At 32.5% G+C, this 26,474-nt stretch overlaps 1 long non-coding RNA gene across 7 annotated transcripts in view; it reads left to right on the forward strand.

Moving 5' to 3' along the window:
* Positions 1-26,474, forward strand: part of LOC145254839 (uncharacterized) — a 467,813-nt gene that overhangs the window by 324,682 nt on the left and 116,657 nt on the right. The window contains exon 4 of one of the 7 annotated variants that reach the window (XR_013863811.1): positions 10,565-10,603. The exons of the other annotated variants lie outside the window; for them this stretch is intronic. This is a non-coding gene — a long non-coding RNA (uncharacterized LOC145254839). The remainder of the gene's footprint in view (positions 1-10,564; positions 10,604-26,474) is intronic. 7 annotated transcript variants of the gene reach the window in all.

Genomic DNA, 26,474 nt, shown 5'->3' on the forward strand with positions numbered 1-26,474 from the left:
CAGCGTCAATCACCGTCTCGATACAGGACCGAAACTGAGAGCATGCCTTTTCCTAAAGCGCTGGCGGGAGCTTGGCGAATACTCAGGGAATGGTAGCGATCAAGCTGGCTTTTTTGTGGGACGTTATGTTGGTGATCTTCTCCACGTATGAGCAAACGAAATAGTCCAGCGTGTTCAGGTCAAGGGAGGAGCGGAACCAGTGATAGAAAGTTACGAAACTACAGCACTTATTCGGAAGCCAAGCGTGGGTATCTTTGGACTTGTGGGTCGGCGCCAAGTCCTACAGCACACCCAGGGTCTACCAGCGCCAACCTGATTGCACCAGGAGATTATCACACTATTTCGTACCTCCAGATACACCTTGCATTGATTTCAGGCTGACTTCGAAGATATGAGGTGGCATAGTGGCCTCACCTGAAAGCACACCAAGACTATAACTGTGACCGGAAACTGTTTTTATCATCCTGCCAATTCAACGATACATTTTGAGTGTGATTGCAATGGTCTTGTTGTCATAACTTAGATCGCTAGTTCATGAGTTGTACAGAAACGCATCTTCGATCTCGCTCGTTGAACATTATGTCACTTTCAGACATAATAGAAGGCTCCTATCGCTCTTGGGGTTTGTACACAACTGGCCAACTGGTAGATGCAACAAACAAAGAAACGCACTCTTAATCAAACGGAAATGGAATCATGTCGTCTTGTCTAGTGCGACAATTTTATCGTCCAGCCCGTATATATATATATATATATATATATATATATATATATATATATATATATATAGTAATTTATAAAATATATATGGCGATTAAGCTACACTGAATATTCTGTGTTTCATCCACTTATAGGATTCGTCAGGCTTATGCACGAATTCTGTGGTTGCTTCTTGTTTTTATATAGGTTGAGGATTTCTGGTTAGCCAATCAGTTTTCTAGTATCCACCGCGCCCCTTCCTATCAGCCAATGGGCATGCATTTTATCGAACAAAGGATCTGTTTTAGAGCTAGGTTAGTGGTTTAAGATAGATCTTTTCCCTCTTTTTATATATATATATAAATATACCTATGTGTACACACATACATGCACATATATATACATATATATATATACATATATGTGTGATCGTTTATGTATATTCATGTTTGTTTAATTTATTTATTTGTTTGTTTTCTATTGTTAGTTTAAAGCTATTTTGTATCGCTATCCTAGGGTAAGTTTTATTTTGTGAACACAGTTGTTTGCTATTTGCACCGTATAAAAACAACACTAGCGAATAAATACTGGGAACTCAAAGAAAGCGGACATTCGCCGGTAGTCGAATGGAAAATAATGAGACAAGCTACCACGTGCAGACATTTAGACGACCCATGTAAATTATGCCTCCATGAAAAATTTGCTATCCTGTACTTTAAAGAACCTCAAAATCTATTAAACTGTAGACGAGAAATAGCAAAAGATAAGTGTAGATAAATATCTATTTTTAGTGATTAGCTTAATTTAACAAAAAATGCGAGGGCTTATTATGAAGAAACATTATAACAAACGACCAGACGAACAAACGAACGGGTATAAATTACTAGATCCAATGCCTCCTTTGTCGGGGGTCCCAAAAATAAGAACAAAACAATGTATAAAACAAAAGTAAAACACATTGTAAGCTAACGGAAACCTAGGAAACCTTAATATTCTTTCCAATGCAGATAATGATACGAGGAGACACCTGCTTCTTCTCTTATCGCCTCAACCTGAATTCTTAACATTATCAAAAGATACTTATAAAACACAAGCATATAATTGAGATAATCATCGTTGACATCTCATTAACCCACATCCTCGAGTAAATATTGGTCTTGATAATTATTGATGGAACAGTAAAAAAAAATAATTACGGTCTTGGTGTATGTACATAGAAAATTACATAGAAAACTCTTTCGATATTTTTTTCTTTCCATAAAACTGCCAATAACATATGGATAGATGTCTATGCAAATAATTATATTTATTAATGTGAAATGGCTAAGGAGAATAAACAAGAAAACGGACAAACACGATTGTGCGAGCATATGTTAATAGTTGGTATTGATTATTTGACACTTTTCACCCACATTACTCTGCATATATATATATATATATATATATATATATATATATATATATATATATATATATATATATATATATATATATGTATAAGGAATTAAAAAAAAATATACCAGCGGTGGTTGACGTTATGTTTAAAGAAAAAATTAGAAAAAACCGAATGAAATCATTAAAAAAATCAACGTTTCGTCCCTGTCTCAAAGGACATCTTCAGGATAAATTGAGATAAAAATGTGATAAAAGAAAAAGTCATAGATCGTGCGAAAAAAGACAGTTTTTTAAAATCCAACCCATGTTGGGAAAGGATGAAATATGTGTGCGTATGGGAAGGTTGTTTGATGTCTATATATACAACTTTTAAAATGCATTAAAATAAATATGTACATTATTATTATTATTATTATTTTTTTTTTTTTTTTTTTTTTTTTTTTTTCTTTCCTTCTTCTGCAAAAACTACTCATTTTCCTGAAACATTCAAAGAAAAAAAAAAAAAAAAAAAAAAAAAAAAAAAAAAATAGGCTAGCCAGGATCCACCCTGATACCTTGCTCTTTGATTATTATTTTCCCTATGCTAGGGGTTAAATGGTAGAAGCCTTTTCTTTGCGTAATAGTATTAGTATTCAAAATTAATGCTGATTCTAAAAGTCTTCTTTTAGCTCTATCTATCACGTATTTAATAATTTTCGCTTGATCTAAATTAAATGAGTGATCGTGTTCTGCACAATGGCAAAAGAGTGCATTTAGGGCGTTACCATTCCTTATATCTCTTCTGTGCTCGTTTAGTCTTAATTTCAATTTTCGTTGTGTTTCACCTATGTACGCTTGTTGACAGTTGTTACATGGGATGGAATATATACCGGCATCGGATGTGAGGGTTTTGGGAGAGTGCTTGGTAGTTTTTAATGTCTGTTTTATGGTTGAGGAAGTTGTTTGTATCAGGTGAAAACCAAGTCTATCAAGAGTGTCGTAGATTTTTGTATTTTTGGTGTGGGTGGGAATGAAAAGATGTCTGTTTAATAGTGAGGTATCTGTTTTATTTTTCTGTGTGTTTATATTATAGTGTATTTTCGTAGCTTTTTTCTTTGCGTAAGAAATGAAATAGGATGGATACTGTAGTTTTCTTAAAACATTCGTAATATATTGAAATTCATCATTAAGATATTGGGGACTGCATATTCTAAAGGCACGTAAGAAAAAACCTATAATCATGCCCGTCTTTATTTTATCATTGTGGTGTGAGTAGTAATGAATATAGTCGTTTTTGTGTGTGGTCTTTCTATGTACTTTGAAACTCAGGTCGGTTTCTGATCTGATGAGGAATATGTCTAGAAAAGCTAGGGAGTGGTCTTGTTCGGATTCATGTGTAAAATTTATAGATGGTTCCACTGAATTTAATTTATTTCTAATTTGTTCTATTTGTGTGTTTTTAGGAAGAAAAATATATATAGATGATATTCTTATTTTTCTTCCTAAAAACACACAAATAGAACAAATTAGAAATAAATTAAATTCAGTGGAACCATCTATAAATTTTACACATGAATCCGAACAAGACCACTCCCTAGCTTTTCTAGACATATTCCTCATCAGATCAGAAACCGACCTGAGTTTCAAAGTACATAGAAAGACCACACACAAAAACGACTATATTCATTACTACTCACACCACAATGATAAAATAAAGACGGGCATGATTATAGGTTTTTTCTTACGTGCCTTTAGAATATGCAGTCCCCAATATCTTAATGATGAATTTCAATATATTACGAATGTTTTAAGAAAACTACAGTATCCATCCTATTTCATTTCTTACGCAAAGAAAAAAACTACGAAAATACACTATAATATAAACACACAGAAAAATAAAACAGATACCTCACTATTAAACAGACATCTTTTCATTCCCACCCACACCAAAAATACAAAAATCTACGACACTCTTGATAGACTTGGTTTTCACCTGATACAAACAACTTCCTCAACCATAAAACAGACATTAAAAACTACCAAGCACTCTCCCAAAACCCTCACATCCGATGCCGGTATATATTCCATCCCATGTAACAACTGTCAACAAGCGTACATAGGTGAAACACAACGAAAATTGAAATTAAGACTAAACGAGCACAGAAGAGATATAAGGAATGGTAACGCCCTAAATGCACTCTTTTGCCATTGTGCAGAACACGATCACTCATTTAATTTAGATCAAGCGAAAATTATTAAATACGTGATAGATAGAGCTAAAAGAAGACTTTTAGAATCAGCATTAATTTTGAATACTAATACTATTACGCAAAGAAAAGGCTTCTACCATTTAACCCCTAGCATAGGGAAAATAATAATCAAAGAGCAAGGTATCAGGGTGGATCCTGGCTAGCCTATTTTTTTTTTTTTTTTTTTTTTTTTTTTTTTTTTTTTTCTTTGAATGTTTCAGGAAAATGAGTAGTTTTTGCAGAAGAAGGAAAAAAAAAAAAAAAAAAAAAAAAATAATAATAATAATAATAATGTACATATTTATTTTAATGCATTTTAAAAGTTGTATATATAGACATCAAACAACCTTCCCATACGCACACATATTTCATCCTTTCCCAACATGGGTTGGATTTTAAAAAACTGTCTTTTTTCGCACGATCTATGACTTTTTCTTTTATCACATTTTTATCTCAATTTATCCTGAAGATGTCCTTTGAGACAGGGACGAAACGTTGATTTTTTTTAATGATTTCATTCGGTTTTTTCTAATTTTTTCTTTAAACATATATATATATATATGTATATGTTTCCTTATAATATATACTAATCCTTATTTTAGAAGCTCAATGTAATTACAGAGCAATATAGTGAATAAATGACAAAAGATTAAAGTTCATGATGTTTACCATCTTATAAGTTATTCCTTTAATTCGGTTGACATTTACAATTCTTGACAGTATGTTTCGTAGTAATTGATTTTGTGCTACGAAACAGATACTGTCAAGAATTGTAAATGTCACCTGAATTAAAGGAATAAATTATAAGATGGTCAGCATCATTAACTTTGGCATATAGTCTTTTGTCATTTATTAACTATGTATATATATATATATATATATAGAGAGAGAGAGAGAGAGAGAGAGAGAGAAAATAAAAAAGGAACAAACCGTATTATGTGTTCACCAACGTTTCGTCTTTATTTCGAGACTTCCTAATACGGTTTGTTCCTTTTTTATTTTCTCTATTTTGTCGGAATACTATTTCCATTATTTTCATCATATATATATATATATATATATATATATATAAGAAATATACGAAAAAGTCTATATTCCAAATTTCATGATGTTGACAATCGTACTATTTATTCCTTAAATTATGTTAACATTTACAATTCTTGACTAAAACTCTTTCGTAGTGCAAAATCATTATTATATCAAGCAATAAATCTATTTTGCCCTTAACTCATCAGATGAAATAGGTCTGTAATTACATTCAGCTTAAGAAATCAAGGATTAGTATATAAAGAAAAAGTGAAATATAACTGAAACAATCGTATCACCCCATATATATATATATATATATACTAGCATTTCAGCCCGTCGTTGCCCGGCGTTGCCCGGCTGTTTGTATGTGTATGTTGAGCAAAAAAAAAGTGGTCAATTTTTAAAAAATTTGGCCACTATTATGACCCCTTACAATTCTTTTTTTTGGGCTCAAATCAAGTTATTAAGTAAGATTCATGTCCACGGAACCTATATCTAAAATTTAAAGTATTTAGACCGAAAATTTTCGGAGGAATTTGGTAGAGTTCTCAAAGGTAAAATCGTTGAACTTTGACGCTTTAATCGCCAAATTTCTGGCCGAAAACCGATCATATCGATTTTCCCAAATCTCAGTATCCTGTATATCAAATTTCGAGTCTGTAGACTAAAATTGACAGAGTTATTGCGTAGGGAAATGTACACACAGACACACAGACACAAAGATACACAGACGCACACAAAGACAGACAGACACTTTCACTTTTATAGATATATAGACTAGCATTTCAGCCAGGCGTTGCCCGAGTGTTTTGAGGTTTATGTTGAGCAAAATACAAAAGCGGTCATTTTTTTAAACTTTAACCCCTATTATGACGCCTTAACATTTATTGTTTTGGGCTCAAATCAGGTTATTAAGTTAGAACCATGTCCACGGAACCGATATATAAAATTTAGAATGTTTATACCCAAAATTGTCGGAGGAGTTTCGTAGAGTTCTCAAAAATCAAATCGTTGAACATAGAACGCTTAACAGCCAAATTTTGGGCCGGAAACAGATCATAAAGATTTTCCCAAATCTCAGTATCCTGTATATCAAATCTCGAGTCTGTAGAGTAAAAATTGACAGAGTTATTGTGTAGGGAAATGTACACACACAGACACACATACACATAGACACACAGATACACCGACGCGTTCAATTTTATACATATACTAGCATGGGTGTCCGACGTTGCCCGGGGATTTGGAGGTGCATATTGAGCAAAAAGAAAAGCAGTCAATTTATAAACGTTGACCCCTATTATGACCACTCAAAATTTATTGTTTTTAGCTCAAATTAAGTTATTAAGTTATTAAGTAAGATCCATGTCCACGGAACCTATATTTAAAATTTCAAGTTTTTAGACCAAAAGTTGTAAAATCGTTGAACTTTTACCCCTTAAACGCCAATTTCTGGTCGAAAACTGATCATATCGAGTTTTCCAAATCTCAGTACACTGTATATCAAATTTCGAGTCTGTAGACTTAAAATTGACAGAGTTATTTCGTATGGAAATGTACACGCACAGACCCACCGACAGACAGACTCACCGACAGACAGATCCACAGACAGACAGATCCACAGAGAGTCAGCTACCCAGACACGTTCACTTTTATAGATATTATAAATTAGCATTTAACCCCGAAAGAGTTATTGCGTCGGGAAATGTACACAGACAGATAGACACACAGACACACAGATACACAGACACGTTCACTTATATATATATATATATATATATATATATATATTAGGTTGATGTAAAAATGTCGTTTTTGACGTTCAACTATATATAAAACACGACATTATTTTGGCGCCAAGCAATATATATATATATATATATATATATATATATATATATATATATATTATTATTTTTCAACATACACCTACAACCCCCCGGGCAACGCCGAACTGAAATGCTAGTATATATATATATATATATATATATATATATATATATATATATATATATAAATATATATATATATGAGCAAACAGTTAATAAAATATGTTAAAAAACACTTTGAAATGAGTTAAAAACATATTTAATCTGAAAAGGAAACACTAGTTAAATGGATAGTCCTTAATCCGCGGTGTTTCGAAGAAATACTTTCCTTCTCATCAGAGGGTAGGAAGTAGAAAATACGGAATCGGCTTTTGCATGCAGAAGTATTTGATGAAACAACAAGTAAGTCAAAGATCTTACTTGAAAACAAAAAAAGATAAGCAGAGGGAATAGGGTAAAGAAAAAGGTGATTACACACGAATGGATAGTCTGGTGGAAGATAAAAAATCCAGTGACGGTAAAATCCAAATGTAAAACTTCAAAAAAGTTCAAAGAATTTCCATTTGTACAAGTCAAATCCAAGAAGAACCCGTAATTGGAAGAAGATTGTCCATCATAATCCAAAGGTAGAAATCCATGGAATAACTCACAAAAATGTGTACAAGGGAAAAAAGGAAAAGATTCCAATAATATCAATAAAAGAAAAATAAGATTTGCTTTTCACTTTACTTCTGAGACATAAATATAAATAAAAAAGATCTGGGAAGAGAAAGAAGAGAAAAAGAAAAAAAATGATGAAGTTAAATATAAAATATAAAATAAAGGGAAACAAAAGTAAAAATGACCCAGACAGGAAATGTTAAAGGCGCGAAAAAATATATAGGGCAAAATAATATAGGTCAACAGAAATGTAGAAGTCATCACTTAAAAAATGTCAGCAAGAGTTGTTAAACGACACTAAAAGGAAAATAAAAATAAATAAATAAATAAGTAATAAATATATAGAAAATAAAGAATAAATAAATAAAGAAATAAAATATAATATAATAAAAAATAAAATATAAAATAAAATAAGATGAGAATAAAAAAAATTATATAAGGGGAGAGGATGGCCGGTATCTGCAAATTCAGGAAAAAAAGTAAGTAAATGCATATAGTAAAATGAAAATGTGGGTAGATTGATATATTAAATAGATAGGAAAGTTTAAAGAATAAAACAAAAATGCAGATAAAAAACCGGCCATGCAAAGAGATAAAGAATTAAAATAAAGGATTATTAAATTATAAAGTATTAAGAAATATGTCGAAAAACGATAAAGTTAAAAAAAATTTTTTTGATATCTATATAAAGGGTAAAAGTAATATGTAATTTCAAAATTGCCATATCTAAATTTTGACTTATGTTTACAGAAAGAGATCAGTTCATTTTTAGAATTTATTATATTGTTACTTTGAGGGGAAGTAATTGTAGATATAGCTTCGGTTGTGCAGAGGCGACATGATTTAGAGCCTGGAGTATAAGACTTAATTTTTTTATAATATTCCATTTGATTGAGAAGGGAGTATTGTTAGAGTCAAGTTTTTTTAATTAAAGTGGTTAGAGAAGTTCCTTGGTTATTATTAGAATTATGGTTATTAAAAGAAGAAATGTGGTTTGATATTATTTTCTTAATTAATGTTGAAGTAGCGCCGATATATGTATGTACTTTATTAAAAGCTCGAGATCTGGTATTAATATTAATATGCTGATTTGTATTAGTTAAATAGTTTGAATTTTGTTCATAGTAGTCAACAGATGGTGGGACAATGTCTGTATGAGGACTATTTTGGAGGGGATAATGAGTGTTGTTAGTGTTAGGATGGCTGTTAGGATAAATATTATTGTTCTCATTAATATTATGATTATTATTAGTAGTAGTAGTATTATTATCATCATTATTACTAGTTGTATGATTGTAGATGGAAGGGCTGCTCGAGTAGTGTATTGGATTAGTAACTATATCAGATGGAGGATGGGAAGAAGAATAACTTGAAGACGAAATATTAGTGTCTGTTATGGGGGGATTGCGTGGGAGCTCAGTAATAGTGCAATAATATATAACATCTTTATGGATGCAATCATTATTGATTGGACAAAGATGTTTGCTATTACAATTACAGTTAGTTTTGGATTTAATTTGGAAAGGGTTTTTTTTGGGCTGATTTAATGTTTTTGTTATTAGATGTTAAGATACTTTGTGCTAAATTAGGCATTGTTGAATAAGAAATCCGGATTGAATTTTTATTGAAAATAGAACTATATCTGTGGGGGTATTTGAAAGAGTTTTGTATAATGTTAAAGAATTCCTAAGGTATATTTGTTTTGACATTTAGGCTAAAAGGAGGATTAAACCAAATATTTTTCTTTCTCCTGATGCGACTAGGTGGGTTAGAGGCATTGCGATTAGTATTTTGGATTGGATTATAAATGTAAACTGGTTCATTTGAACTGGTTTCTTACGAGTCATATTGTGTGTGATTACAGATTTAAGGCGGCATGTAGGAGGAGCATAATTGTTGTATTTAATCTTTTTCTTGCGTCCTGAGTTCCAAAAAGCATTATTGAAGAAAGTAGCATTTTGATTAAAAGTTTTTTTATCAGCAGAAAGTGCAGAAATTCTTCTAGAGACAGATGGTACTATAGATTTTATAATTGAGTTGGGGTGGTTAGAAGATTTATGGACGTATAACAGCGTAAGATTAGGTTTATGATAGGGCTATGAGTTTCGGTGTTAAGATTAAGTGTAATATCTATAAAATTGTGTGAAAACACACACACATTCAGCTTTATATTATATATATATGTATATATATAATATAAAGCTGCATGTGTGTGTGTGTGTGGTCGTGGTCACTAATAGTCTCCTATATGTTTGACTATTTAAAAAAAACTGATTACATATAATGATAGAAGATGTATCGAGACACAGGAATGAGTATGTTTGATCTGGAAGAACGGTCGTTCAATAAAATTGTGGGGTCTGCGTTCGCGCCTGGTCCACAAAGTATGGAAATAAAAAATTTAAAGTTAAAAATTAAAAAAAAAACGTCTACAAGTGTTTTTGATATAGATGTACATAAGAATACTTTGATAAGTATGTTTTAACTTAAATAGTGATGGTATAATAAAATTGTGGGGCCTGCGTTCGCGCCTGGCCTCCATAGAATGAAAATAGGCACAAACTTCAATAAAGACTTTTCATATCCATCTATGTAAGTATACTTAGATAATTGTGTTTCAGTTTGAAGAAATATGATATAAAATTATGGGGTGTTCGTTCGCGCCTGACCTCCAGAGAATGGAAATATGTCACAAAGTCTAACAAGGTTTTTTTTTTAATATAGGTCCACAGAATATTGTGATAAGTGTTTCAGTGTGAACAGGTATGGTATAATAAATTATGGGGTTTATCTATTTTATTTTTACTTTCATCATATTTTTCTTTTGTTTTGATACCCCCAAATTCGAAGCTATCTCTTTACAACCCTTTCTTTTCATAACCTATTATACTTTCATAAATCAGAGTCTATTTTCTGTAGGCTGTTTTTGAACCCAGTCAACGACGGGTACTTTTGCTAGTATATATATATATATATATATATATATATATATATATATATATATATATATATATATATATTGGATTTGGTTAATAATTTCTATAGATCTAATGCCTAAACTCTTGCTGCATATTTTCGATGGCAATCAGTTCATGATGTACATAATATGTCGATATTGCTTCCTTTTCGTCATCATTTTTTAGAACGTTCTCCTCCCACCACCACCACCACCACCACCACCATCATCATCATCATCATCATCATCATCATCATCATCATCGCCGCCCTCTTTCCTCTACTCACCATTCGTTCTTATCCTCCCACTCGTTAACCCGCTTTCTATTATTGACGTTGTCTATGACCTATAACAGAAAAAAAAGAAATATCTATGAAACTGCGTCTATTTAATTTACGCGATTAATAGTTGATATGCTATTTCAACCGTAAATGCGACAAACAAAGGAAAACGTTTTTTCGTTTGTTTTTTACCTTAAGCGTGACAGACCAACGAATATGCTATTTAATCTTAAGCCTACTAGACTAACGAAAAACTTTATTTAAAACATAGGCGTGATGGACCAAAGAAAACGTTATTTCAAACGAAAACGTGATCGAGCAAGGAAAACGATTTTTCAAAATTAAATGTGACAGATAAACTAACAATTACATCTAGAAACTAATATGTGCAAATCGAATATGATGCTTAATACTAAGATTTGACAGACCAACGAAAATGATATTTTAAACTTAATTGTAACAGACCGTCAATTCATACTATTTGGAAATTTAAGCCAGCTTAATTGGCGAAATTCTACTTGAAATCTTAACCTGACGGTAAATGGAGGGAGCTCTTTCAAACTTAAATTTGACGGATGAACCGATGATGCGATTTAGGACATAAAGGAAACAAACAATCTAAAATACTATTAAGAACTATGGCAAAGAAATGCTTTTACACTGAGGCAATTTAAATTTTTGTATCAATCCACAGTACCATTTTTTTAAGATGCTAGATTTCTCTCAAATAAATATTAAAAAAAACTCATCTTGTTTCTAACTGTGCATTCGGAAGAAAAAGTAAGTAAATAGACGTTTAAAATGTCACAAGTTCATTCGATCTGAAGGCTGAGCGATCAGAATTATATTTCATGGGGGGTTTACTAATTATTTACGACAAATTAAAACACGACAAATGTACGACAGCTGTTCTAAAGATATATATATATATATATATATATATATATATATATATATATATATATATATATATATATATTTCTTTTAAATCAAGGGAACGGGTTCTTTTATGTCTTAAAGTATTTTAATAAATTATTCCCTCAAAATCTTAAAATAATCAAACTTGTATGTCGTTTAAAAAGATTTTCAGTGATAAACAAAACAAACGAATCGTGTTTAAATTTTTCGTGTTTAAATACAGTAAAAGAAAACTAGCATGGGCTGTTGCCGTTCTTTGTCGCGCCTTAATTTGTCGTACAGAAAAAGTACATCCGTTATCTCACACTAAAGCGAGAGACACTTAAACCGACGGACGAGGCCGCTTATAAAACTGTGATGACGAGTAACAAAAGCTGAGCCATCTCAATATCAAGGCGCTTACCTTGACCTGTATTACTTATCCGTGCGTATATTCGATCAGATGCTGCAACAACCAACCTGCGGGCAACGGCAGACAGGGGTAAAGCCTACCTATGGTGTGGTGGCAGTGGGGGACTCAACACCGTGCGTTGGCGCAGACTGGATGCGGCGATGCTGAGCGCTTGTTGATGAATGAAATTTCAAAGGGAAATAACCGTTGGAAAACTTGCTTTGTGCACACGCTGCAGACATTTTTTTTCTGAATGAAGTCGTGTAAAAACAATGAATGGTCTTGTATTAGAAAATCCTTTCTTTTTACGATTGCTGCGTATTTAATTGTTACTTATTCCTTACGAAAATTAAAAAATCAAACCCACTACTTACTCGTCCGACGAAAGCAGGATTATATTCATTTTTAGTACACTAAAATTGACCTAAATAAACGGTCAATTAATACAGTAAATGTGTCCAGGCCTTTTTTCGTGTTGTTTTTTGTTTAACGATCCAACAAAGTTTATTAAGCCCCACATGTATTTTTCCCCCTCGACATTCTCTAAACTATTGCATTATCACATTGAAGTCACCATCTATTCCCATATTTCACGCCAAGCTGTTTTATTTTTGACATCACACGTAGCACTCACTCCCCTGTAGAGACCAGCCTGCATGCTTTCGTAGAACAGAGAGGTCTTAACACTTAGTTGGAAATTTGGAGAGTCCCAGTAGTGTTTAAATCTGTAAATGTTGATCAACTACCTCGATGACTGTAATTTTTGTTGGAAATAAAATCCTTTTGAAACAAATTTTGGACCATCTAAGTAAGATTAAGTCATAGAGTAAATGCGGTATTTTGATTAGGGTGTCTAGCTTATAGTAAGCCCAACAATTTTGGACAAAATTGTATGACGATCACCCCCCCCCCTCAAAGAAACATCCATTCTTCATGACTAAGATAAAAGATAACTTTAATTATATTTCTTTTGCAAAAAAATGTTTTTTTTTCTTGACTAAAAGAAAGAAAAATGGTATCTTTCGCTGGCAGAGTGTTAGATATTGACAGGCGAACCCGGGTAGAAAAATTATTTGATGTTGCACACACGCAAATGGATTCAAATGTGAAGAATTCTAGACTTTCAAATATTATCATATGTGACCCATAAATATGTGAGCAGATATCGGTGAAAGGTTTAAACAATAGACAAAAGAAATATTTAACATTCTAATAGGAAATTATGCTTTTATAAATAAAATCGTCACAAATAAAAAGTCAGTTAGAGGGTCAGACGGACAGAGAGAGACAGGGAGGGAGAAAACGAGGCTGTGTCACACGTCACCATTTTCTTGTCCGTCTGACAACCGTCTAACCACGCACCCTTCGCGTCTTTCATTAAACGTTAAAACACAGAGAATAACAAGTTGTTACCGAAAAACTGATTGTCGGTATGAATTAAATGCAATGTATTTTTGTAGATCAACTGTGTTGTGATTTTTGCTTCGTTATCAGTGTGTGTATATGTTTTGTGCCAGCGACGAAATCACGTGTTAGCATTATATGGACTGAACAAATGCATTCTGAACAACAGGTCAAAACATCTACGTAACATGAGGAGAGAAAAAAAAATAAAGTGTATCATCAGAAGTGATACTCAATTTTTCCAAGGAAAAAAATTATATCGTGACACATTGATACAGAGTCTTCCTCTTTGATGGTTGCGCTTACCTAAATACCCTTCGTACAGGTGCGAGCTGTTTTAGTCCCATTGACGGTGTGTTCGATGGCGGTGGAAACTAGCAAATTCGCAATAACGTGCGAATCTACTAGTCTAATCGACTAATCGCTTCTGGGGCCATCTTGTCAGAAACTTGCGGTGGGAAATCCCAAATTACTATATTATATATTTAAAACTTCCTTTTCTATATACGAGTGTAAGCAAAGGCAACGTCGCTGAAGTTTTAATTTATCCCTAAAAGAAATGATAAAATGAAACCCATCGAAAGTTGCAGACCGTTTATCGAACGATATGTGTACTAGTGAGCCTACCATGCGGTACAACTTGTAGCATGGTCTCCGTTTAATCTCGAGAGACAATAGAACACCCCACGAAAAGTACTGTATTCATGAATGTAGGTCTTATATAGTCGAAAAGGAAAGCACAGCATGTTTTTACACAATGGATGCCAGTACATCGAATAGAAATTACATTAGGCTTTGTTAATCTTTACAAGACTTAAAGAAAGTATAGACCGAAATGACACGAAGTTTTGGAAATAAACCAATACTCAAGGAAGTTAACAGGAAGAGACAGCCTGAAATTTAAGCATGTGGTAATAGGTCCAAAAAGAATACAAAGCAAAGATTCGACATGATGCATGGTGTCATGTATATTTGGGCTGGCAATAAGTCGGCAATAAAGCTGTATTAACTGAAAAGAAAAAAACTTTAATAATCACCAAGAGCGAAATGCCGCTACCCCCAATATCTCTGTTCACTGTGTCCACCTATGTATCCTTAAAAAGATACTTAACTTACTAGCAGGACCCGTAGATATTCAACGAAATGAGAAATATATTTAATGAACAAATATGTATTGATACAGCTGATATTTTTACTAGATAGCGCAAAAAAAAAAGTTTTGAGACAGGAAAAAAACCCAGTGAAAAATGAGTTTATTAATAGTTTTATAGAAATAGTGTTTATTTTATTTTACATACAGAACTGACCTAAATGAGATAAATTAACGAGTGTTTATAAATGCATAGAACGTAATACAGTGTTACATAGTTCAGTTTGATTATTAAACCCATGTTGTAAAATACAATATTTAACTTACTCCTTCGGTCCGGCACTTTTTGGCAGGCAATGTTCTTCTTCGCCCTGTTTCTTTCGAATGTTCCCTCTTTTACGTAACATTTCACTGAATTTTTTTCTTCGATAAAGACCCGTTGAACATCAAAATTACTACCAGTTTCTTTCTCACACAATTACAATAATAATCATATATTCTTATAATGATATTCGAAAACGAGGCTGCCCTAAAGAGGGTGGCTCTTTAATTCTTATCTAGAGTTGCCAGAGAAATCTTTTTAAAGAACAATTTCTCGACGTTGGTCTTTTTAAATCAGTTTGGCCTTCACAAATTTTGCATGACCTATTTCAAAGCGTTACATACGAACTAACAAAGGAAGGAACATGCAGAATATTATTGTTTTATTTAATTATTTTGACTATTATTCTCATCATCTAGTTGTTGTCTTTCACGATGTTTTCAGCCAATTATCACTCTGGCATTCATCAGGTTAACCGCGACGAGATGGGAATATCGAATCTTCCAACTACATCCAGAAATTGCTTGAGGTAGTTGCCTGTCTAGCAGCACTGATGATCTGTAATGAAGCGAAACAGTACTGCATGTGGATGACCATAATTCTCCTTATCTTGGGTTGAGCATATTGGAAAGTGATATACAAACTGCAATTAGCGATGCCTTTTGTGTAAACAAATCGAACCTAGGGATTCGGACGATGTGAAAACATCGTTAATTCACTACCCGGACAGCAGGGAGACAAATAGCGTAATGGTAAGAACCATCGAGTGTTGTTTAACACGCCGGGTTTCAATCCTTGCTGAGGTAGTTTCCTGTCTAGCCGCACTGATGAGCTGCGAAACAGTACTGTATATGGATGACTATATATATATATATATATATATATATATATATATATATATATATATATATATATAGTCTTGGACTTCCGGTTCTTTGACTGCCATGGCTCTTGTGGGCTGCGACGTTGTTTGGCTGTGGAATTTATTATATATATATATATATATATATATATATATATATATATATATAGAGAGAGAGAGAGAGAGAGAGAGAGAGATTTCTTTATGTAAATACAATCATATCTCGCATATAATTTGCTCTCTTTGATTGAACACTATCAACGACCCTTGTTGAAATTCAATTATTCTTAATTTTTGGATGTTTTTCAACCTGGAATATATATATATATATATATATATATATATATATATATATATATATATATATATATATATATATATATATCTTCGACTACAAGAACGAATCAATTCTTGACAATCCTTGATACTAATTTTAGACCACTCTTCTTGAAGCTTCACCCACAAATCCTGTGTTAGTTGGATTTCTTTACATAACTTTCACTCCTAAGATCTTCCAAAGATGTTCTTTTGGCCAATCCGTAATTTCGAAATCTTGCTTGCTAAGGTAACTCATTACCACCTTTGCCTTGTGACATAAAGGTAACCATATCGAAACCTGAATCATATATGATGGGCACAACATGATCTTGAACAATGTTTTTATAGATCTGCTTGTTTACACGAGTTTTTAATCGGACAAGAGGCATTGTACCTTGGCAAGAAAACATTTCAAATACCATGACGCTTCCGCCCCCACACTTGACAGTTTTCTTAGTACACCTAGCACTTAATCTTTCATCAGTACGTCTCTTTACATTGTTTTTCCATCATTTCCAAATAATTTAAACTTGCTTGCATCACTAAAAATACTTTAGCCCAATTTTCATATGTCCAAATTACATACCTGTTTGCAAACTCTAATCTCTTCTTATTCTTCGAACTAACAAGTGGTTTATTCCACGGGGTTCGAGTAAACAACCCTATTTGTTGCAGTCGTCATGAAACAGTCTGTCTTGACACATTAACACATGCGGTACTATTCATAACCCTTTTACTTACTATGCAAGACTAAAACGGACCTTTAATGACATACGCTGCATTATTCGATCGTCCCTTCCCGAAGTTTTGCGGGGTGTGCCGGTTTTAATAGCACTAACTATTTTGCCAGTATCATTGTAGGATTTAACAGCCCTGCCTACAACACTCCTGGAACGTTTAACTTTTTCTTTATATATATATATATATATATATATATATATATATATATATATATATATATATATACAAACAGGGAAAACGTACGCATACCTGACTCAATTTTGTATGCATCTATTACTCACGTTTTGTTGAATTTACTATTTTTCTATGACATCTAATTTTAGTCTTAAGCTGATGCGTGCAGAATAATTTAAGATACTTATCATAAAAATGTTAAACCTTATTCGATGCTGTCAGATACGCATGCCCACCACAGTTTTAACCGCGAAGTGTAAAGTGGGAAATAATGTTCGTTTCTCTCGAAACTGATATTTGGCGCCCAATTTTAATTACCGTAAACTTTCTTTATCGACCATTCCAGCCTTTCAACAATCGAATTTGAAGAAAAAATTACCAATTAAATTCTTGGGCAGCACCTCAAACGACCGCTTAAGATAACTGGACTGAATACTGAGTGAATGCAGTTTTTTTCCCCCGAGTATCGAGCCATGCTAAGGTGCGACTTTGATCTTAGTTCGAAATTCACATTTCTAAGTTAATGTTTTGCCAGTTATGTTTTTCATATATATTCCTAGACGAAGTTATTTACAAAACGCCTTAATAACTTTTAATAAATACTTCGCTGTTTCTTCTGACCAGTAGCCTAGTCTCACATGGCATATATGTAATATATCAAGTTTCTTTTACCTAAAATATTCCAGAGTTATCTTCCTTGAAACACATCAAGATAATATCCCATGGATGGTACTGTCCCACAGAGAATGCACTCTCTACTCATGGAAGATTTATCCGGCTCTCGTGGCCACTGCTACAATGTAATATACTGTACCAGCAATGAAAACGGAATATAAATATAGTAAATATGGCGCGTTGACTAATGATATCTAGGAATTATATCCCTTTAACCATATAGAAATTATCTCACATGACTTATGCTAGCTAAACAAATAATGCATTCTCTGATCCCAGATTGTCTCTCTTAATGTACTCTGCAAGCAGTAGTTTTTGTGGATAAACGTAGTACTTCAATGTCATATTCTAGGTCTTTTTATTCGTTCATTTGCGGGGTTTTCTCTGTGTCTTATTCTGCTGTGTACATGTTAAACACTCAGGTTTTTTAATTAATGGTTTTCTTTTCTAACGAATTTACGGAGGATTGTTTAAATTTAATCGTCTACACTCCTATCTCTATTGTCACTGTTTGTTTCATAAACTGGTATTGTGAGCGTCATTTTGAGAGGGGGAGGGTGGATTTCCCTCCCACATTAAAATTCGACTTTGCGGCTAAATCTGCCTGCGTGAAAATAGGAAACTGTGTTCTGAAATAAATACATGACCATGTGCACCAGTAATAGATTAAGTCGTTGTTCCTAAGAGATGGATAATGAGTGGTTTATGTAGGTCAAAACAGGCCAAATGCAAACATTAAAAAAGCGTGTTATTTCTATGAAAGATATGCGTGTGGGGACGTGTATATGCAATTTTTTTTTTTTTTTTTACGAAGTAATAAAGCCAAGGTAACAGTCGTTTTGAATACATGAACAGATTTTAGCAGATGAATAAGCCGAGTTTAATCCTCCCAGATGTACAAATACGGGAGATTATCGTAAAGTTAGCGGTCAGGTGCGCTGCTTCCACCTCTCTTTCTCTTTCTGTCTCATTATATATATATATATATATATATATATATATATATATATATATATATATATATATATATATGTATATATATATATCACTCGTTTTCTTAATCTCTTCTTAGTGTATTTGTCACTCTCTCGCGTACTCTTTGTTCCTCTCTCTGTCGATTTCTCACTCTCGCGCTGTCTCTCTCTTTCTCTCTTACTGTCTCTGCCTATTTTCTATTTCCCCACTCTCTACCTTTCTCTACCAATCTGCCCATCTCTCACTCTTATGTACCATCATACTTACCCCCTTAATTCTTTTACCCTGTCTCCCTATTTATCCCTCTGCGTCTCTCCCTATTTCACTCCTTTCTCTTACGCTTTATCCGTCTCTCTCTCTCTCTTTCTCTCTCTCTCTGCCTCTCGCTCTCAGGCCTCTGTTATTCTTTTTTATGCTCTCCTCTCTCTTAAACTCGGCCCCTCCTCTCTACCTCTCTGTCATCATCTGTTCACACCACGATCGGTTATAACGTTTAATGTATATACATATATATGTATAAATATTTATGTATATATGTATATGTATATATATATATATACATAAATATAAATATATTTAATGTTCATAGCTCTTATGAGGCAACATCCTCTGAAAATGTACCTTCAACGCGTTTCAGCTCCTGCCGACACTTAACAGACAGACAATTCGTAAATGATTGTTTAATTATAGATAATTATACGACCTGAGGGATATTTACTAAAAAAAAAACAGCAAACAAACAAACAAAAAACAAAACAAGACAAAAAATGCATCGGCGAAACTACCACGGATAGGATGTTACCTCAAACAAACATAATATTTGTATTTTTTATTGGAACTTTAGGGGTTTATTTTCTTTAATAAGCAATCGTTTTGAGAATGCCTTGATGAAAATCATGACTGGTTTAATTAAAACAACAACAACATTAATCTGAAACATAAACACACACACACACACACACACACACACACACACACACACACACATATATATATATATATATATATATATATATATATTCATAAAGTGTATTGTGTACAAAGACATATGCATCTCTTTCTCCCTATGTATATACAAATGGAATATGCATAAAAAACACTTTTGGATTTTATACAAAGCAAAGATGGTAAGTTATTTTTGATTTCTTAGTTTAAATTTGATTTTTTTTTCTTTTACTTGTACTCTTTTACTATATCTTTTCTTCTATAACTCACTCTCTCACTCTCAATTTTTCTCCTACTATTCTTTTATCCTCTCTCTCTCTCTCTATCTATCTATCTATCTCTCTCTATTTCTAGATTTCGAGACACTTATGCCCCCACGACGTAGACACCCTCGACAAACCCGACAGGCAGCTAAATCCCACCTCCACACAGTAGAGATCCCTAGATGTAAAAGATCTTTCTACTCCAGTAGTTTCTTCCCCAGAACCGCTAGACTCTGGAATTCCATTCCAGGTTCCTGCTTCCCTAACTGTACTGACACGCAGAAGTTCAAGTGCAACGTGAACCGACATCTTGCTGCCCAAATCCCAACATAGTGTCCCAGTAGTTGCTGCCCCTGATAGTAGCCCCGTAAACCAAAGTGGCAATGCGCCTTATTTGGGGTGAAAATGTAATAAAAACAATTTCTTTTTTCAAATTTCGCTTTCGCTCGGCCGTACTTTCTCTCACTCATTCTCTTTGTCTCCATCTCAATATCTCGCCTGCATCTTTGTCTACATTTCTCTCTTCTCAATCTGTCCGTCTGTCTTTGTATCTTCCTCATTCTCTCTCTATCTCTCTCTATTATTTATTTTCTCTTACTTTATTATTTTAACGTCTCTCTCTCTCTCTCTTTCCTTTTCATGCCTCTGTTATTCCTTTTCTTATGCTCTCCTCTCTCCCTTACTCTCATCCTCTCCGCTTCCTCTTTGTCATCACCTGTGCAAACCTGCTTCGACTGATAATGCACATCAACCTCATGGTACCGATCGTTCATAACGTTTAATATATATATATATATATATATATATATATATATATATATATATATATATATATATATATATATATAGTAATGAAATCAAAAGGAAGTAGTGTTTACCTGATCTACGCAAAGGTAAACTTTAATCTAATATAAATACCAACATTTATATATAGATAATTTAATCCCAACCCAGTAAAGAAACCTCAATACGCAAAAGAGAGTACAGCTTTTTTATAAGAGAAAGACAATTAAAACTGTAAGTTTAACTTTAAATTTATTTAATATGCTCCCTTTGATTGAGCACTATCAACGACCCTTGCTAGAATTCAATGGAATATAATCTTTTGAATATTTATCAACCTGGAATATATATATATATATATATACATATATATATATATATATATACTAGCATGGGTGCCCGGCGTTGCCCAGGTGTTTGTAGCAAAAAAAAAAAGTGGTAGTAGGAAGGCAGGCTCGAACCCGTATCGCGAAGGGGGAAAAGAACGGGGGAAAACGTGACGACCACCGCAAAACCGCAAGTGACGTAGGCTTAAATTGAGACTAGACAATCGAAAAGAAGGGATGACTTTCGAAAATATCGGCGAAAAAAGCGGCCCCTCCCTGTAGAAAAGTACCCAATTGAGGGTGAAGAAAGTAATGTTTTTAGAACATATTTCGGTATTTATCGGTATTTATCGTCGGAAAAGCCGAGCTTAAAACCGATTCTGATCTCGTAGAAAATCCGTCGCCCCTGTTGAAAGTTTTAGGCAGACATGCAAACATGCATACATGCATTTATATATTGGTAGCTCAAATTTTCGACCCAATTTGCTTTGGTTTTGATACCCCCAAATTCGAAGCTATCTCTTTACGACACTTCCTTTTCATAACCTATCATACTTTCATAAGTCAGAGTCCATTTTCTGTAGCCTTTTTTTGATTTTGAACCCAGTTAACGACGGGTACTTTTACTAGTGTATACAAACACACACAGAAACACACACACATACACACACACACATATATATATATATATATATATATATATATATATATATATATATATATATATATATATATATATATATAGTAATTTATAAAATATATATGGCGATTAAGCTACACTGAATATTCGGCGTTTCATCCACTCTAGGATTAGTCAGGCTTATGCGCCTGTGGATGAAACGCCGAATATTCGGTGTAGCTTAATCGCCATATATATTTTATAAATTACTAACTAGCTCTACCTACGTATTGAGCATTTTTGAAGTAAATACTTAAAGTTTACGCATAAATCTATACTTTCGTATATTAATTTTATGTGAGTAAATGAAGTAGTTATATATATTTATATATATATATATATATATATATATATATATATATATATTTATATATATAAGGTTGAGCATATTGGTAAGTGATATACAAATTACCATTAGCATATGAAGAGATGCTTTTTGTGTAAACAAATTGCGTTTAAGTATTTGGACAATGTCAAAACATTGTTAATTCACTGCCTTCATAGCAGCAGCCGCAACGGTTAGAAGCTACGACAGTCGTTTGTGAAATCGAGTTTCGATCTTGGCTGGAGGTTGTTGCTTGTCTAGCCACACTGATGCGCTTTGAAACAGCGAAACTGTACCGCATACGTGCATATATATATATATATATATATACACCTAAATAATACATACATACATATATACATATATATATACATACATACATATATATATATATATATATATATATATATTTGGAAATATATTTTATTTCCTAATAGTATATACCAATCCTTATTTAAGAAGCTGAATGTAATATACTGAATAAAAGACAAAAGAGTGTATTCCATAGGTCATGATGTTAACTATCTTGTTATTTATTTAATTCAGTTGACATTTACAATTCTTTACAGTATCTTTTTCGTCGCGCAAAAACAATCACTTAATTATTATATCAATCAGTGAATCTCTTTTGCCCTGAACTCATCAGAAGAAATAGTAACAATCAATCTGTCAAAAGGAAATAAAGTGCAATTTGACATGATTAAAATTCGAAAATTGGAACAGGGGCTGTAAATACCTTATAATATGTTTTCAATTAGCCATTTTTAATTTTAGAAATAAACCCATCTATTCGTACTAACGTGTTCTATGAATTTAGGAATGTTCTGCCAAAATGTTATATTTAATAGTTAGTAAATGTATTAATTCTAATTAATGTATACATAATTATGAAAATAACATGACTTATTATAACTATTACACATATTTGCATATACGAAACGAAACTAAACGAAACAAAAAAACCCAAAACATTCTACTCACGGTTATATTTAATTATTTATTAATTTGAATTTGAAACCATATATAATAAAGTTCCCTTAACTGTTATAATCAAGGTTTTTACTATTTCAATTATAATTCTTAGTATTAATTAATTCTAAACCTATAATTACGTTCGATTGAGATTTATGATTTCGCCATATGCTCAATTGTTTACCTTTAGCGTAGAAAGTTAAAATTAATTCAATTTTAAGGGTGATAGAGCTATCGCACTTAAAAAAAATCCATCAATATATTAACTTACTTTTTTTTACCATTCATTCTTTTATCATAAATAACCTAATTACATCTATATCTATCTAATAAGTAATGTTTATACAGTTCTAATGTCTTTCAGTTAACATTATTCAATGATTAATTCACTGTTAATTCCTTTTGACGGGTTGATCTTTGCTATTTCTTCAAATGATTTAAGGGTAAAATAGATTCATTGATTGATATAATAATTAAGTGATTGACTTTGCGCTACGAAACAGATAACGCCAAGAATTTTAAATGTCAACTGAATTAAAGGAATACATTATAAGATGGTTAACATCATGAACTTTGGAATATAGTCTTTTGTCATTTATTCACTATATATATATATAAATATATATACATATATATATATACATATATATAAATATATATATACATATATATATAAATATATATATATATACATATATATATAAATATATATATATATATACATATATATATAAATATATATATAAATATAAATATATATAAATATATATATATATATAAATATATATATATATATATATATATATATATATATATTCATATATATTCTTGCTGTCTCCATCTCCATCTCTCGTTTTTATCTTTATCTAGATGTCTGTCTTTTCGGTTTGCCTGTTTGTCTATCCGCCTCTCTCTCTCTCTCTCTCTCTCTCTCTCTCTCTCTCTCTCTCTCTCTCTCTCTCTCTCCCTGAACCGTTATTACGTACCTTCGAGAAAAAAAGAAATCAACGGTTGTAGTTGCCCTCTTCAAATCTCTATACTGATACTTTATTTTTCTTCTTACTTTAAAAAAATCGCCTTACAAATAATAGTTACCCACTTTTACCGGTAACTTTTTTTTTTCGTTTTTGCTAGAAGCAAAGTGTAGTATCGGCATTTGTCTCCTCAGTCGGTGAATCGAAAATATTTCTTTACTGGGACGATTTAAATGTTCATGCACACTTAGATTTTCTTAATTTGTTGATTTTGCCTACATTTAAAAAATGAACCTTTTGGCTTACTCTGCCCTGGTCGGAAGATGATTGTGCATGAGGCTCCAATGTAAATTGAATCAAACCGGTTACATTTTTAAAGTTGTGGGGCTTGTGAAATATATAATTTAGAGAAAAGAGGCTGAGAGTTTAATGACAATTAGATAATCCTCTATTTTGTTAGCGATGTAAAAACAATTAGCACATCGGTATGTTTACAATGTGTGGTCATGTGATAGGAACCGGTATCTTGAAGCGGGATCTCTGTCCTCCCCTCTATGTCTATATATATATATATATATATATATATATATATATATATATATATATATATATATATATATATATATATGACGATTAAAATTCATGAGCGCAAATGCCTTAGGGAGTATCTATACAAAGATGATGTTACAGAGGCTTAGCTTTGTACGACAGCTAATTCTCTCTCTCGGTTCAAAATGTTGAGATCCAGCAACAAGCAAGAGCAAGATAGCCAGCAACAAATTAAACTGCAGACCAGCTTAATGCGGGTACTGGTCTTCCGCTTTATTGTTTTTTAAATCAAAGATTTTCTTCTCCTAGGAAGGTTGCCTTCACCACGGCTTACGGGAGCCCTCTCCACACAAATACACATATACACAAACACAAATATACACGGTGCTAGTTGGACGTTGACCCAAAACAGAGTTCATTCGCCCTTTGGAAGGTCTTGTCTCCCTGAAGGATTATATATATATATATATATATATATATATATATATATATATATATATATACATATGTATATATATATATATACATATACATACATAATATAAAGCTGAACGTGTGTGTATGTGTGTGTGTGTGTGTGTGTATGTGTGTGTGTCTGGTCACGAATAGGCTCCTATATGGTTGACTATTTTAAAAAAACGGGTTACATATATTGATAGAAGATGTATCGAGGATCAGGAATGGGTATCTTTTATCTGGCAGAACGGTGGTTCATAGAAATTGTGGGGGCTGCGTTCGCGCCTGGCCCCCAAAGTATGGAAATAAAAAAATGAAGAAAAAAAACATTTACAAGTGTTTTTGATATAGATATACATAAGAATACTTTGAAAAGAATGTTTTAACGTAAATAGGGATGGTATAATAAAATTGTGGAGTCTCCGTTCCAACCAAACTTTTTGTTTTTGTCCTGGTCTCGCCTCTATTTCTTATTCTTTGGTGGATTTGTTTTCCTCCACCTTAAAATTTACACCTTAAAGATACACAATAGAATATCCTTCAAAGTTTTAATCTTAAACCGTTATAAATTACAAGAGCGTCTATAAACGTAAACACATAATTAATATTTAATAACCCCCCTCTCATTATATAGACTCCTACTACTTTAAATAACAATGTCCTCCCCACCCCACTTCCCCTTCTAATCTAACTTCCCTTCATCTGCAACGATTATTTTTCCATTCTTATTGGTATTAAAACTCAGTCCATCTATGATTCTAACGAAGCTGGTCTGATCTCTCCTCATCTTCAGAGGATATCCTCCTAGCGGAAACAATATGTAAATTCATTCTGGACTCACGGCAATAAATTTCATATATATATATATATATATATTCACAGCCAAACAACGTCGCAGCTCATAAATTTGTTGTTTGGTTTTGGAAATAATTATATAATCCCTCGCCTTCTGTATATATATATATATATATATATATATATATATATATATATATATATATATATATATATATATATATATATATATATAAAGCCGAACGTCTGTGTGTGTCTGGTCACGAATAGGCTCCTATATAGTTGACTATTATAGAAAACTGATCACATATAATAATAGAAGATGTATCGAGACACAGGAATGGGTATGTTTGATCTGGCAGAACGGTGGCTCATTAAAATTGTGGGGTCTGCGTTCTCGCCTGGTCCACAAAGTAGGGCAATAAAATAATTTAAAAATGAAAAAAAAAAAAACGTTTAC

This window comes from Euprymna scolopes, chromosome 30, assembly GCF_053919585.1.
Source record: "Euprymna scolopes isolate OS-2025 chromosome 30, ASM5391958v1, whole genome shotgun sequence".
Classification (NCBI taxonomy): Eukaryota; Metazoa; Mollusca; class Cephalopoda; order Sepiida; family Sepiolidae; genus Euprymna; species Euprymna scolopes.